This window comes from Microcaecilia unicolor, chromosome 3 (genome assembly GCF_901765095.1).
Source record: "Microcaecilia unicolor chromosome 3, aMicUni1.1, whole genome shotgun sequence".
In the NCBI taxonomy this organism is placed as follows: Eukaryota; Metazoa; Chordata; class Amphibia; order Gymnophiona; family Siphonopidae; genus Microcaecilia; species Microcaecilia unicolor.
In genome coordinates, this window is record NC_044033.1 from 234,828,040 (window position 1) to 234,843,218 (window position 15,179).

General features: G+C 45.0%; 1 pseudogene; it reads left to right on the forward strand.

The window, feature by feature from the left end:
- The first annotated feature begins 203 nt into the window (after positions 1-203).
- The window catches only part of LOC115464438, a 102,846-nt pseudogene continuing 87,870 nt past the window's right edge, over positions 204-15,179 (forward strand).

Genomic DNA, 15,179 nt, shown 5'->3' on the forward strand with positions numbered 1-15,179 from the left:
GTAATCCTGTGTTGGGCTTACAGCCCATTGTAAAATAGCCCCTCAGTTCAATAAAAAAAGGTGTCACCTTATTTTATTTTCTATGTTTTGATTTATTTTAATTTATTATCTTTAAAAGTGGACTAACATGGAGATCCAAGATGCTGCACTAACCTGAAGTGCCATTAGTAGCTCCATTTTGTGTCCTCAGCCTTTTTTCCGCTATGCCGAAGCGACGAGGCAGACCAGCTGCCAGAGCCTCCCAGCGGGTTGCTGCCTCACACATCTGTCCTATTGATGTCTTTGCACAGACCTCAGGACTTACAGGAATGTCAGGAGGTAGCCTGCTTGTTTCGCCTGGACTTAGAGAGGAGCCTGAGGTGTCTCCTGGGCTGGAAACCACCTTTAGCCCTGACCTAAGAGTTCCTCCTTCATATCCATGCAGTAGCAGTTTGCCGCTTCTGAGACTACCTGCCTGTGATCCAGGAAGTGTTACCAGTGCGGGGCTGTGTGAGGCTCTAATTCAGCCAGACGCTGCAACTGAGGTGGGGTTTTTGACTTCCTCAAACCCCTCGGAAGACACCATGTCGGTTTTAACTTCCAGTGGAGAGGCAATTGAAGGATTCAGATGGTAATTTCCTATCACTCCAGGTATCTGCAACACCAATTCCTTCTTTTTTGTTGGACAGACTGTTTGAAGTAACTCTGGATAATTTTTGGAACGTAGTTGTTGATTTGGGGAAGGCTCTATGTCTCCAAATTTTGAGCCTGCATAAAAAAGTATCTGAAGTTGAATTAAAAGTGGGAAAAATGTAGAAGATTTGCAAGCTTTGTCCATGTGAGTTGTTAAGCTTGAATCTGATTTAGTTGAGACTCAGAAATCACAAACTGTTATGATAACATAGTAACATAGTTACATAGTAGATGATGGCAGAAAAAGACCTGCATGGTCCATCTAGTCTGCCCAAGATAAACGTATATGTGTATACCTTACCTTGAATTTGTACCTGTCTTTTTCAGGGCACAGACCGTATAAGTCTGCCAAGCAGTATTTCCCGCCTCCCAACCACCAGTCCCGCCTCCCATCACCGGCTCTGGTACAGACCGTATAAGTCTGCCCTCCCTTATCCTAGCCTCCCAACCACCAACCCCTCTTCCTCCCACCTGCTCCGCCACCCAATTTCAGCTAAGCTTCTGAGGATCCATTCCTTCTGCACAGGATTCCTTTATGCATATCCTACGCATGTTTGAATTCCGTTACCGTTTTCATCTCCACCACCTCCCGCGGGAGGGCATTCCAAGCGTCTACCACCCTCTCTGTGAAAAAATACTTCCTGACATCTTTCCTGAGCCTGCCCCCCTTCAATCTCATTTCATGTCCTCTCGTTCTACTGCCTTCCCATCTCCGGAAAAGATTCGTTTGCGGATTAATACCTTTCAAATATTTGAACGTCTGTATCATATCAACCCTGTTCCTCCTTTCCTCCAGGGTATACATGTTCAGGTCAGCAAGACTCTCTTCATACGTCTTGGAACGCAAATCCCATACCATCCTCGTAGCTTTTCTTTGCACCGCTTCCATTTTTTTAACATCCTTCGCGAGGTACGGCCTCCAAAACTGAACAAAAACTGAACACAATACTCCAGGTGGGGCCTCACCAACGTCTTATACAGGGGTATTAAAACCTCCTTTCTTCTGCTGGTCACTCCTCTCTCTATACAGCCTAGCAATCTTCTAGCTACGGCCACCGCCTTATCGCACTGTTTCGTCGCCTTCAGGTCCTCAGATACTATCACCCCAAGATCCCTCTCCCCATCCGTGCCTATCAGACTCTCCCCGCCTAACACATACGTCTCCTGTGGATTTCTACTCCCTAAGTGCATCACTTTGCATTTCTTCGCATTGAATTTTAATTGCCAAACGTTAGACCATTCTTCTAGCTTCTTCAGATCTTTTTTCATGTTTTCCACTCCCTCCGGGGTGTCCACTCTGTTGCAAATCTTGGTGTCATCCGCAAAAAGGCAAACTTTACCTTGTAACCCTTCGGCAATGTCACTCACAAATATATTGAACAGAATCGGCCCCAGCACCGATCCCTGAGGCACTCCACTACTCACCTTTCCCTCTTCCGAGCGAACTCCATTCACCACCACCCTCTGGCGTCTGCCCGTCAACCAGTTCCTAATCCAGTTCACCACTTCGGGTCCTATCTTCAGCCCGTCTAGTTTATTTAAGAGCCTCCTGTGGGGAACCGTGTCAAAAGCCTTGCTGAAATCTAAGTAGATTACGTCCATAGCACGTCCTTGATTTAATTCTCCTGTCACCCAGTCAAAGAATTCAATGAGATTCGTTTGGCACGATTTCCCTTTGGTGAAACCATGTTGTCTCAGATCTTGCAACTTATTGGCTTCCAGGAAATTCACTATCCTTTCCTTCAGCATGGCTTCCATTACTTTTCCAATAACCGAAGTGAAGCTTACCGGCCTGTAGTTTCCAGCTTCTTCCCTATCACCACTTTTGTGAAGAGGGACCACCTCCGCCGTTTTCCAATCTCTCGGAACCTCTCCCGTCTCCAAGGATTTATTAAACAAATCTTTAAGAGGACCCGCCAGAACCTCTCTGAGCTTCCTCAGTATTCTGGGGTGGATCCCGTCCGGTCCCATGGCTTTGTCCACCTTTAGCTTTCCAAGTTGTTGATACACACTCTCTTCCGTGAACGGTGCTCTATCCACCTCATTCTCAGGTGTACTTTTGCCAGTCTCTCTCGGTCCTTCCCCAGGAATTTCTTCAGTGAAAACAAAACAAAAGTATCTATTTAGCAAATTGGCTTTTTCTTCGTCATTTTCTACATAGCGTTTCGCTGTATCTTTTAGTCTCACAATTCCCTTTTTAGTCTTTCTCCTTTTACTAATATACCTAAAGAAGTTTTTGTCTCCCCTCCTTACATTTCTAACCATTTGTTCTTCCGCTTGCGCCTTCGCCAGACGTACCTCTCTCTTGGCTTCTTTCAGTTTCATCCAGTATTCCTCCCCGTGTTCCTCCTCTTGAGATTTTCTATATTTCTGGAACGCTAACTCTTTAATCTTTATTTTCTCAGCCACTTGCTTTGAGAACCATATTGGTTTCCTTTTTCTCTTGCTTTTATTTACTCTCCTTACATAAAGGTCTGTGGCCCTGTTTATTACTTCTTTCAGCCTGGACCACTGTCCTTCCACTTCTCGTACTGTATGTCCTCCCAACCCATCAGCTCCTTCCTCAGGTATTCTCCCATTTTGTTAAAGTCAGCTCGCTTGAAATCCAGGACTTTGAGTTTAGAGTGGCCGCCATCCACATGAGCTGTTATATCAAAACAAACCGTTTGATGGTCACTGCTTCCCAGGTGTGCAGCCACTCGGACATTTGACACACTATCCCCATTCGTGAGCACCAGATCCAACGTGGCTCCCTCCCTTGTGGGTTCTGTCACAATTTGTCTGAGCAGAGCACTTTGGAAAGCATCCACAATCTCTCTACTTCTTTCCGATTTCGCAGATGGAACCTTCCAATCTACATCCGGCAGATTAAAATCTCCCAACAACAGCACCTCTCTTTTCTTCCCCAACTTTTGAATATCAGCGATCAGATCTTTATCTAGTTCCTCCAATTGTGTCGGGGGTCTATAGACAACACCCACGTGGACCAAGGTTCTACCCTTTCTTTTTAAGGTGATCCATATCGCTTCTTCCTTTCCCCAGTTCCCTGTCATTTCAGTCACTGCGATATCATTTCTCACATACAGAGCTACTCCTCCACCTTTACGTCCCTCTCTATCCTTCCTAAAAAGATTATAGCCTGGTATGTTTACATCCCATTCATGGGAACCATTGAGCCATGTCTCTGTGACTGCAACTATGTCCAAGTCAGCCTCCAAAATCAGGGCTTGAAGGTCATGAATTTTATTGCTTAGACTGCGAGCATTTGTGGTCATTGCTTTCCACCTACATTTCCTAGTATGTGTTTTGGTTTTAGTGATTTGTGAGGGTGTTTTCTCTTTGGGTACCTTCTCATCTTTTTGTTCCCCCTTCCTTGCTTTTTCTTTTTTTTCCGCTTCAGTTTTATTTTCAGGAACATCACAGTGCTGTAGTGGAGCAAAAGAATTTTGTAGTGGCAACACTTGTGCGGGCGGATGCTTCTGTGTCACATGATGAAGTCTGCCTGAGCCTACTGTGAACCATCTGTTCTTGTGTGGTTTTATTCTTTGAGGCAGTGGTGAGAAGTTATGATTCTGCACAGTCCTATAATTTGCTTTAATTGCATCTAATTCTTGCATTACTTTACAGAGCTCTTGTTTTAAAGTAGATAGCTGAAGACAGAGACAGATAGGACAAGCTTTAAGTCTCCAGATGATTGGCCTTGAAACTAAAGCACCACATATACTGCAGAGAATAAAAGTCATCCTGATTGGTTGAAATGGGTATGAACAGGTATACTATATTGGAGTAACAGCCTGCAAGACTGCCTGTGTACGATTGATGAGTAAAGTTAATGAGGTTTGGTTTGTCTATAAATGAGTGGCAAACCCTGGGGTGGGTGGGATTATAAGTCCCAAAGTGTCAGCTAAGTGCTATTATCAAGGGAATTCTCTAGCTGAATGGACCCAAATGGTACAGTCTGGTCAAAGAATTTTCAATTGATTTAACTTTTAAAACTGCCCTAGATATTACTAACTTTCCTTTTAAATAAATCTAAATATTCCCAATAATTATAGCAGTTTCAGTAATGTAAAATGCTTCTCCTCTCTATCAGAGTTTGGCAGGAACAGAAAGAAAGAAAGAAAAAGAAAGAAAGAAAGAAAGAAAGAAAGAAAGAAAGAAAGAAAGAAAGAAAGAAAGAAAGAAAGAAAGAAAGAAAGAAAGAAAGAAAGAGAGGTTTCACAGTGCTAATTAAATTTATTAAGCAATAAGCATTAAAATTAAAGAGATTATCAGGTATCTCACCTAAAGCCAGACAGTGGAGAAGTTTGGGATTTAGAGGTCAGAATTAAACCTTTCCTTTGCAGGAGTTTGGTTCAGTTCCAGCACCTGGTTAAAGATTTTGGGAATATGAGGAGCAAAATTGAATTTTCCACAGGTATTAACAGTCTTACCTGGAGACAAACTGAAAAGATACCTTAAAAAAGTTTGGGGGTCACTGAAGAGAATTTATCACCTTTTACTTAGGTTTACTAGTTAACTCGGAGAGAGAGAATCATTTGGAACAAAACAAAGTTCCTTTAAATGTTTCAGTTATTCTGGAACTTTCAGATACAGAGATGGCCACACACAGCGGCATCTATGGTTGCTTCTGTGGCATTTAGCCCTAGGTAAAATCTGGCTCATGAAATTGTTTTTTAAGAATAGAAATAAGTCCTTTCTGGGTCTTAAATATTCAGATTTTCCCAGATGTAGCCAGAGATAATCAAAAAACACATAAACAGTTTCTATTGATGAGACCAGGCAGGTGTACTTCAGCTCAGAACCACTTTCTTTCTTACCCCTGTAAGTGCATTATTAGATACCATTCTGTGAAATATGTCTTCTTTGACCCTTCTCATCTCTCTGCCTTTTTAGTGGTTAACCGTGTAGTAGGTAACCAGGATGTTACCCCAATAGCTAGTTAACGCTTCATGAATATAGCTGTATACTCTGGCACTTCAGGTAAATTTCTTTCTTCTTCTCTTTCTTGATAGTTTCTTTTCATTAGGATTCTCTCTTTTCTGTAGTCTTGGATCATTATTTTGTGGACTTCAGTGATATTTCTTTATATTTATATTTAGATTATTGAAATGTGATCTTTTTGTTTATTAGTATCTTGTGTATATCACTTTGCTGTACAAATATTTACTTGGTTGATATTTCGAAATTTCATTAAAAAAAGAGTGCACCAACATGGCTACCACACCACTTTAACCACAGATGAAACCTGCTCATTAAAAGTATGATGAGAATCAATTAAAACCCCATGGTATTTAAAAACCTTAACTGTCACTATAATGGTTTAATTGTCATATCTGGTAACTGTTCAGTCAACAAGCATGTCACAGTCTTTGTCACATTCAAAACCAACCAGTTACTCTCCAACCAAGACACCACCTGTGCTAAACCACATTGGATACTAGTCAAATCTGGTTGCAAGGGATCCACTCTCCCCACAATAAGTATGTCATCCTCATAACAACACACATTAAGTCCTAGCCCATGAATGAACAAAATAAGAGGGCTAAGAAAAATATTAAATAATAATAGGGAAAGCATGGAACCCTGAGACACCCTACACCTTAACTGAAAATTAGAGAAAGCCTCCGAGCCAGCTACTACATGAAATGTTCTTTGACTAAGAAAAGATTTAAGCAGAAAAAAGCAGGAGACAACCCTCCACAGAAACAGGCAACACAACAGCGGAGGTACTCAATGGAATGAATAGCAGTTGAGAGTTCACCAAAATTATATTTATTGGAAAAAGAACCCAACTTGGCCAAGTTTCGGCTTTGGCCAAGTTGGGTTCTTTTTCCAATAAATATTATTTTTTTGAGCTCTCGACTGCTATTCATTCCCTGAATCACCTCTGCTGTTGTGTTGCCTAAGAAAAGATTTAAACCAAGCCAAAGCCATACCCTGGACTCCAATACTTTCTAACCATTATATCATCAAATCATGAGCCACAAGATCAAAAGCCAAGACCAAATCTAAATAAATAACTAGGGCAATATGTCCAGAGTCAATAATCTCATAAGTATTAAGAAAACTTAAGATTGACTCTGTACTATATCCTGCCTTAAACCCTGCCTGATGCAAATGCAAAATAATGGTCGTCTCCACGAAATAGTCCAACTGCTGCAAAACTGACTGCTCAACCACCTTAGCTAACAAAGTCAAATTTGAAATCACTCTAAAATTATTTACATCTGCTTGATCAGCCTGCACAGATTTCAAAACAAATACAAAATATTTCCAAAACACAGGTAACCTTCCAAGAGTCAGACTACTATTAATCATAAAATTATAAAATTCCCCCTTAGTAGTTAACCTACAATCAAGGACACGCTACATATTCCATATAGAAACACAGAAAAAACATGAGAGAAAAATAAAGGCAGATAAAGACCCTATGGCCTATCCAGTCTGCCTACCCATGCCATCTACTATTTATTTATTTATTCATGGACATTTATACCCCACCTTTTTCCACCTGAAGCAGACTCAAAGTGGCTTACAATGCACAGTGAAATCAGTTACAATTACATTATATTAGTTAGGGGCGAAAGAACAGGGTAAGAAGGGAAAGGAAAGAGAGACTAAGATGAACGGCAGAAATCCAGGTGATGATGGAGATCCAGGCAAAACAGAGTGGCTCGAACAGGTCCAGGCAAGGCGATCCTCAAACGGGAACTGCAGCAGTGCCCAGATAGCACAGACGAAGCACTGAGGAAACATCAGCAGCATGCGGCCAGGAGAGAGGCAATGATCACCAGAGGCTGACGAAAGCTGGAGGCAGGCAACACCTGCAACAGAGTCACACATGTTGCAGGCTCAATGCGGCTTACATAGTAAATACAATTACAAAGTCATGAAAAGGATATTACTAGTTGTAGTACTATCTCGTCCTTTCCATTATATACTTGTCCCAAGCTTTTTTGAATTCAGATACAGTCGTCATCACCACCACCTCCACCAGGAGGTCATTCCATGAATTCACCACCCTTTCTGAAAAGATGTATTTCCTTAGGTTACTCCTGAGTCTATCTCCTTTCACCTTCATCCTATACCTCTCATTCTACAGCTTCCTTTTATTTACCAGTTTGTGTGGAGATTTCTCCATTGGGACAGGGGATACAGTCAAAGCAGTAGACTGGCAATCCTTTCCGGATTATTTTCCTGAAACCTGGTAGGCAGCTTTGGCTGCATTTGGACTGTGGAGGGATCTGAGCGAGAGATAAACATGCAAGATAAAGCAGTCAGTTTTGTAGGTTCCAAGATTTGGAACCAGCTTCTGCATGAATTAAGAATTCTGCTGTCCTTGGAGAATACCTGCTACAGGTAAGTATCTTCGCTTTCTCCGAGGACAAGCAGGCTGCTTGTTCTCACTGATGGGGTATCCCTAGCACCCAGGCTCACTCAAAACAACAAAGAAAGGTCAATTGGTCCTCGCAATGGCGAGGACATAACAAGGATTGACCTACGAACTAGAATATCTAACTGAGAGTGCAGCCTGGAACAGAATAAAAATGGGCCTAGGAGGGTAGAGTTGGATTCTAAACCCCAAACAGATTCTGCAGCACTGACTGCCCAAACCGACTGTCACGTCAGCTATCCTGCTGAAGGCAGTAGTGAGATGTGAATGTGTGAACTGATGACCACGTCGCAGCCTTGCAAATCTCTTCAATAGTGGCTGACTTCAAGTGAGCCACCGATGCTGCCATGGCTCTAACACTATGAGCCGTGACATGACCCTCAAGAGTTAGCCCAGCTTGGGCATAAGTAAAGGATATGCAAGCTGCTAGCCAATTGGAAATGGTGCATTTCCCGATGGCGACTCCCCTCCTGTTGGGATCAAAAGAAACAAACATTTGGGTGGACTGTCTGAAGGGGCTTGTCCGCTCCAGGTAAAAGGTCAATGCTCTCTTCAGTGGCGTACCAAGGGGGGGGGGGGGCATTGGGGGCGGTCCGCCCCAGGTGCATGCTGTGGGGGGTGCCGCGGCGCACGCCTGCTCCTCCGAGTTCGCTAAACTTCGTTCGTTCGCTGCAGCTCCCTCTGCCCCGGAACAGGTTACTTCCTGTTCCGGGGCAGAGGGAGCTGCAGCGAACGAACGAAGTTTAGTGAACTCGGAGGAGCAGGCGCGCACCGTGGCACCCCCCCACAGTGGCGTGCACCCGGGTGGGGTGTCATTTCGCCGGAGGGGGGGAGGTGTCATCTAGCGGAGGGGGGGCGTGCTGCACCTGGGGGGGGGGCGCATCGGCGCTCCGCCCCGGGTGTCATCAAGTCCAGGAACGCCACTGGCTCTCTTGCAGTCCAAGGTGTGCAACTGATGTTCAGCAAGGCGGGTATGAGGATGGGGAAAAATGTTGGCAAGACAATTTACTGGTTCAGATGGAACTCCGACACCACCTTTGGCAAAAACTTAGGGTGAGTGCGGAGGACTACTCTAGAGTGATGAAACTTGAGATAAGGAGCATGCACTACCAGGGCTTGAAGCTCACTGACCCTACGAGCTGAAGTAACAGCCACCAAGAAAATGACCTTACAGGTCAAATACTTCAAATGGCAGGAATCCAGTGGCTCGAAAGGAGGTTTCATCAGCTGGGTGAGAATGACGTTGAGATCCCATGACACTGGTGGAGGTTTGACAGGGGACTTTGACAAAAGTAAGCCTCTCATGAAGCGAACAACTAAAGGCTGTCCAGAGATAGGCTTACCTTCTACATGCTGATGAAAAGCACTAATTGCACTAAGGTGAACTCTTACAGAGTTGCTCTTGAGACCAGACTCTGACAAGTGTAGAAAGTATTCAAGCAGGGTGTGTGTAGGACAAGAGTGAGGATCTAGGGCCTTGCTATCACACCAGATGGCAAACCTCCTCCATTTGAAAAAGTAACACCTCTTCATGGAATATTTTCTGGAAGCAAGCAAGACTCGGGAGACACCCTCTGAAAGATCCAAGGAGGTGAATTCTAAGCTCTCAACATTCAGGCCGTGAGAGCCAGAGACTGGAGGTTGGGATGCAGAAGCGCCCCCTTGTTCTTAGTGATGAGGGTTGGAAAACAATCCAATCTCCACGGTTCCTCGGAGGATAACTCCAGAAGAAGAGGGAACCAGATCTGATGAGGCCAGAAGGGAGCAATCAGAATCATGGTTCCGCAGTCTTGCTTGAGTTTCAGCAAAGTCTTCCCCACCAGAGGTATGGGAGGATATGCATACAGAAGGCCCTCCTCCCAATGAAGGAGAAAGGCATCCGACACTAGCTTGTCGTGGGCCTGAATTCTGGAACAGAATTGAGGGACATTGTGATTGATCTGAGTGGCAAAAAGATCCACCGAGGGGATGCTCCACGCTTGGAAGATCTTGCGGGCTACGCCCATGTTCAGAGACCACTTATGAGGTTGCATAATCCTGCTCAACCTGTCGGCCAGACTGTTGTTTACGCCTGACAGATACGTGGCTTGAAGAAACATGCTGTGACAGCGAGCCCAAAGCCACATCTGGACGGCTTCCCGACACAGAGGGCGAGATCCGATGCCCCCTGCTTGTTGATGTAGTACATCGCAACCTGATTATCTGTCTGAATTAGAATGATTCGGTTGGACAGTCGATCTCTGAAAGCCTTTAGAGCATTCCAGACCGCTCGCAACTCCAGGAGGTTGATCTGAAAACCTGTTTCCTGAAGGGACCAAACACCCTGAGTGTGGAGCCCATTGACATGAGCTCCCCTCCCCAGGAGGGATGCATCCGTTGTCAGCACTTTTTGTGGCTGAGGAATTTGGAAGGGACGTCCCAAACCGAATTGGATCGAATTGTCCACCACTGAAGGGAATTGTGAAAATCGGTGGACAGCTGGATTGCATCCTCTAGGTTCCCTGCAGCCTGATACCACTGGGAAGCTAGGGTCCATTGAGCTGATCTCATGTGAAGGCGCGTCATGGGAGTCACATGAACCATGGAGGCCATGTGGCCCAGGAGCCTCAACATCTGCCAAGCTATGATCTGTCGAGGCGCTCTGGCCATGGAAACTAGAGACAGAAGATTGTCTGCTCTGGCCCTGGGAAGATAGACATGAGCTGTCTGTGAGTCCAACAGAGCTCCTATAAATTCCAGATTCTGGACAGGGGAGAGATGGAACTTGGGGTGATTTATGACAAACCCGAGGAGCTCCAGTAGTTGAGTAGTCACCTGCATGGACTGTAGAGCCCCTGCCTCTGAGATGTTCTTCACCAGCCAATCATCAAGATAAGGGAACACATGCACTCCCAGTCTGCGTAGCGACGCTGCAACTACTGCCAGGCATTTTGTAAAGACCCCTGTCGCAGACGCCAGACCAAAAGGCAGCACACAATACTGGAAATGCTGGGTCTCCAGATGAAATTGAAGATACTTCCTGTGAGCTGGAAGTATCGGGATGTGTGTTTAAGCGTCCTTCAAGTCCAGAAAGCATAGCCAATCCTTTGCCTGAATCATGGGAAGAAGGGGGTGCCCAGGGAAATCATCCTGAACTTTTCTTGACTAGGAATTTGTTCAGGGCCCTTAGGTCTAGGATGGGACGCATCCCCCCTGTTTTCTTTTGCACAAGGAAGTACGTGGAATAGAATCCCAGCCCTTCTTGCCCTGGTGGAACAGGCTCAACCGCATTGGCCTTGAGAAGGGCGAAGAGTTCCTCAGCAAGTACCTGCTTGTGCTGGAAGCTGAAAGACTGAGCTCCCGGTGGACAATTTGGAGGCTTGGATATCAAATTGAGGGATATCCTAACCGGACTATTTGAAGAACCCACCGATTGGCGGTTGGACACTTTTACAGTGGCTATGCTCTGCTGGAGCCAGTCAAAAGCCCGTCCCTTGCTTTTGCTGGGGAGGCTCAGGGGCCTGTCGTGGCGCACGCTGTTGATGAGAACGAACGCGCTGGGGACGAGCCTGAGCAGGCTGCCGAGAAGGAGGATTGTACCTACACTTATTATAAGCGTAAGGAATATTCTTCCTTCCCTGGAAAAAATGTCTACCAGTTGAGGTAGAAGCAGAAGGCGACCGGCAGGAGAGATTGGCCACAGCGGTTTCCCGCTCGGTGATCTGATCAACCAACTGCTCAACCTTCTCACCAAAAATGTTAGCCCCCCCGGCAAGGGACAACTGCAATCCGCTGCTGGACTCGATTGTCCAGGTCAGAGGCACGCAGGCATGAGAGTCTGCGCATCACTATACCCTCAGCAGTGATTCTGGATGCGACATCAAAAGAATCGTAAGCACCCCTGGACAGGAATTTACGACACGCCTTCTGCTGCCTGACCACCTCCTGAAAAGGCCTGGAGAGCTCCGGGGGAAGCTTATCAACCAAGCCTGCCAGTTGCTCCACCGTGTTCCGCAAGAGAATGCTCGTGTAAAGCTGGTAAGACTGGATCTTGACCGCGAGCATAGAGGCCTGATACACCTTTCTCCCAAACGAGTTCAGAGTTCTAAGTTCTCGCCCTGGGGGCGCCGAGGTAAAATTTTTAGAACTCTTGGCTCTCTTGAGAGCAGAATCCACAACCATAGAGTTGTGAGGTAACTGCGACTTCATCAACTCAGGTTCTCCGTGAATCCAATATTGGGACTCAGCTTTCTTGGGGATGGTGGGATTACTTAGTGGTTTCATCCAGTTCCGCATAAGTGTCTCCTTTAGGACATTATGCAAAAGAACTGTGGATGACTCCTTAGGTGGTGAAGGATAGTCAAGGACCTTGAGCATCTCAGTCCTGGGCTCATCCTCAGAAACCACAGGGAAGGGAATGGCCACAGACATTTCCCGGAAAAATGATGAGAAAGAAAAACTCTCTGGGGGAGAAAGCTTTTTTTCTGGAGAGGAAGTAGGATCAGAGGGAAGACCACAAGACTCCTCGGAGGAGAAATACCTGGGGTCCTCCCCCTCATCCCACGAGGCATCCTCATCGGTATCGGACAGGAGTTCTTTTTTGACAGGCGTCCAAAACCAGGCCTGTCTCGATGCTGAAGCACCAGGTTCTCGAGGACAATGTCGAGAGGTAGATTCCCATGCCTGCGGCGATGAAGCTTCCTCCATCGACGTCGACAGGGAAACCACCTGGGTGGCAACCAACGCAGATGCTGCAAGCGGTACCAGCGTCGACGACCTCCGCATGGGGATAGAGCCAGCCACCACTTCCACAGGTGGCACGGGGGGCGCAAGCACACCTGGTACCAAAGCAGACTGCAGCAAGCCCTCCAGGAGACCTGAAAGCAGGGCTCGGATGCGCTTGTCTAGAGTCGCCGTCGAGCAAGGCTGCGGGGTCGGTATGGGAGCCGGTGCCAGAACTGGTTGAGGCTGAGGAGGCGGTACCGGGCTGTCCGAAGACCGATGCGCCGACACCTCTTGAACATGGCACCTCTTGAACATGAATCGTGGCAGCGAAATCAAAAGGCTCGATTGTGCCAAAAAGAGGGGCAGAAGAATGAGAACTGCGTATGCGCAGCCTAAAGAGGGCTGCGATGAAAGTGAAAGGAAACTTAAAAGGGACAAACTAAAGAAATAAGTTTTTTTAAAAATATAACTGAGCGGGAACGTTGATGCGCGGGCGGGAAGACGGCCGCGCATGCGTGGTGGATGTGCCCCGTGCGCTGGAAGCTCCCACGTAGCTGTTTAATTTTACTTGGAAAATTCTCCATTCCTGGGCCTGCTGCCCTCGGAGAATACCTGCTACAGGTAAGTATCTTCGCTCTACCTATGTTCCTGGTGTGCACAATGATATAGCAGACTCTCTTTCTCAGTTCCAGTGGATACATTTCAGAACATTAGCTCCAGTAGCAGATGGTGCAGCGACAGTTATGCCAGAAGAGTTGTGGAAGAATTTCCTAGCGTTTTCAGAGTTTTGCTAATTCATTGGCAGCTAATAGATGGAACTCTTCTAAATGTGGTTGTAATAGATTTTAGATGCTTATTAATAAGCAAGACTTACACCTTAAGTTCCTTATTCCAACATCTGGGATGGTGGACTTTAATCTGAGGGTCTTTTACTAAAGTGTGCTCATGTTTTTGGCATGCGCTAAAATTGTAGGTGCGCTAAACGTTAAAAAACGCCAATGCATTCCTATGGGCATCTCTAACGTTTAACGCTCCCCAAATTTTAGCGCATTCTAAAAACATGAGTGCGCCTTAGTAAAAGATGCCCTCTGTTTGCTAAGATGAGACAGTGGTCATATGGTTTAGTACGTCAATCTATAGCAAGTCTTGCTTTTATTTCTAAAATAAATTGCCTATCCAACTGAAACAGCTTTAGATGTGTTACAGATGTGGACCAACAATAAAGAACGACAACGTGGAAGCAGCAGCTCATAGATTTGTTTGCTTTGTTTTGATATTTCAATATTCTTGGGGCAAGACTAATTTCCTGGATGTTAAAATTTGTTAGATGGATCATTTTTGCACTAAAGTGTACATTAACCTAACTGATTGTAAAACTGTTTTTCAATGTCTGAACTGTCATCCTGTTAATTTAAAGAATAGTTTATAACACCAGGCTTCCCAAGGCAGATTACAAAATATAAAATAATAAGTGGAGTTGAATGGGTAGACATTAAGCGTCTGTTTATGCTCTCCAAAAATACTAGGACTAGGGGTCATGCAATGAAGCTGCAAAGTAGTAAATTTAAAACAAATAGGGGAAAATGTTTCTTCAATCAATGTGTAATTAAACTCTGGAATTTGTTGCCAGAGAATGTGGTAAAGGCGGTTGTCTTAGCAGAGTTTTAAAAATATTTGGACGGCTTCCTGAAGTAAAAGTCCATAGACCATTATTAAATTGGACTCAGGGAAAATCCACTGTTTCTGGGATAAGCAGTATAAAATGTTTTGTACTTTTTTGGGGATCTTGCCAGATATTTGTGACCTGGATTGGCCACAGTTGGAAACAGGATGCTGGGCTTGATGGACCTTTGGATCTGTCCCAGTATGGCAATACTTAAGTACTTATGTACTTATAAGATGAACCCATCAGGAAACAGGATATCCTGACTGAAATCTGGCCATCTGTATTCTATAGAAGAGCATGCAGAAAAATGGGCACAAACTACGGAGTTTATAATTGCTGTTTCTACCAGATACAATAATTTGTGAAGCTGTTTTAGTGATATTCAGTTGTTATTTATTTTCTCCTCCACCCTTTTAAGGCATTACCTATCCAACTGAAACAGCGTTAGACATGTTACAGATGTGGACCAACAATAAAGAACGACAATGTGGAAGCAGCAGCTCATAGGTTTGCTTGCTTTGTTTTGAGCGTATGGCAATGACGGCAATATTGCCCCAAGAATATTGATAAGTAGATTGTATACATGCTGAACTGGAACTGAACTAGTTTCAGAACCCTTTAAATTGATGGACATTTTCAGTACTCAGTAAAAAAATAATATATCATTAATATATCTTCAACATCTATACATTTCAATAAAAGGTGAGAGGTTTTTTTCTGGCATCAATAGATGTAGCAGCT